The sequence below is a fragment of the Odontomachus brunneus genome, unplaced genomic scaffold, assembly GCF_010583005.1.
Source record: "Odontomachus brunneus isolate Ranch 3 - 2012 unplaced genomic scaffold, Obru_v1 Obru_scaffold_061, whole genome shotgun sequence".
In the NCBI taxonomy this organism is placed as follows: domain Eukaryota; kingdom Metazoa; phylum Arthropoda; class Insecta; order Hymenoptera; family Formicidae; genus Odontomachus; species Odontomachus brunneus.
In genome coordinates, this window is record NW_022639511.1 from 484,114 (window position 1) to 486,127 (window position 2,014).

Consider the following 2,014-nt stretch of genomic DNA (forward strand, 5'->3'; position numbering starts at 1 on the left):
TGTGCGAATGTGAAAAATGAGGAAATCATAATATTTAAAAAAATATATTTATAATTCCTAATTTTCTTTTGTCTCATAAACTACTAGGTATCAAAGATTGTCAATACATAATTCCAAACTTTCGTGAATCTTCCCTCGATAATTTCGATCCCAAGCGATATACTCGAGGGCTGCTCCGTAAGTTTTGCGACTAGTAAGGAAAACACGGTAATTTGTCATTGAAAATGGCTTTATTGTTTTTCAAAGTATTCTCCATGATGATCAATACACTTCTGCATTCGCTCAAACCATTTATTATAGCATCCATGCCACTCCGAAAGTGGTACCTCCAAAACATGTGTTTTAAACGCATCAACCGCTTCTTCTGGCGTCGAAAATCGTTGACCACGCAATTTATTCTTGATGTTCGGGAACAAAAAGAAGTCATTGGGTGCCAAATCAGGACTGTACGGTGGATGACCCATTAATTCGATGTTTTCACTGGTCAAATAAGCGGTTGTTTGAGCCGATGTGTGAGAGCTCACATTGTCATGGTGAAGAATGATTCGTCGTCTTGAGTTGTTTTTCCTTATTTAGCCGAAGACTTCTGGCAAACAAATAGTTGTGTACCACTCAGAATCGACCGTTCTACGTTTCTCTAAGGATACTGTTGCCACATGACCAGTTTTTCCGAAAAAACAGGCGACCATTTGTTTCGAAGTGCTTCGAGTGCGAACAACTTTTGTTGGGTTAGGTTCACTTTGAAAGACCCACACAGTCGACTGCTGTTTAGTTTCCAGCTCATATGCATAGATCCATGAGTCGCCTGTGTAGAGGTTATATACGGCATTTGACACACCTCGATCGAATTTCTTTAGCATTTTTTCCCACCAATTTATACAATCCTTTTTTTGAGCAATTGTCAAATTATGCGGGATCCAACGTGAACAAATTTTTTTTACGGCCAAATGTTCATGCAATATCGTTTGTATGCAATTCATACCAACACCCAGGGATGCCTGAATCTCACGGTATGTCACATGTCGATTTTGCATTATCAATTCACGCACAGCGTGATAATTCATATTTCTGAAATAGTGCTGCAATATTGCTAAAGTAATATTGCAAATTAATATTACTGCGGTGTCTCTGCAACATTGCACTGCAATATGCAATCTTGCAACGTTGTAGCAATGTTGCTGTAAGCTTCTGTGCTGTATGGGGATATATTACATGTTACATCTATGAATGGAAAATAATAACATAACAATTACATATCAAAAACTTTCATGTAATATTATCTGTTATAATCATTTCTATTGCAGTCATCTAACATTGATATAACTGTGTTTGCTGAGATGTAACATTGTATAAGGGGTCCCATTTGAAACTTTGAAGTTATCCCCCGCCCCTCTTCAAGAGGAGACGGAAGTGGATTTTTGTTTACGTAGTTAGAAAGGTCCCTCGAATATATAATTGTTGACTATTAGGAAGCCATTGCAGCCGGCTAAAAGCCGGCTCTTTCTTGACAGCTTTCTGCCGACTTTAAATCCCAACAGAAAGCCAATTGTTTCTTAGCTTTCCGTCGACTGTAAGTCGACTTTCAGCCAGTTTTCAGTCACCTTTCGGCCAGCTTCCATTTTTTACAGTTTATTCATGAAATATTGGCATTTTTAAAAACTGGAGCAATATATTTTCATTATACTTTAAATATATCACTATCATACACAGTTCATGCAGGATTCACATCGTTCGACGTATGACGTCCAATATCGAATAAAAGAATAGCTTTCCAATGGAGAATTTAATTCTCTATTAGAGAGCTGTTCTCTTACATACGTCGGACGCGGTGTGAATCCTGCATTAATCAATGATATCAGATACTGTCCTATTTTCTCGTGCAGAAAACTGCTTTTAGAAATTATTTTTAAAAATAATTTGAAACGAAAATAGACAAAAGTGGAATGTTTTACTTTAACTTGTATATATATATATATATATATATATATATATATATATATATATATATATATAT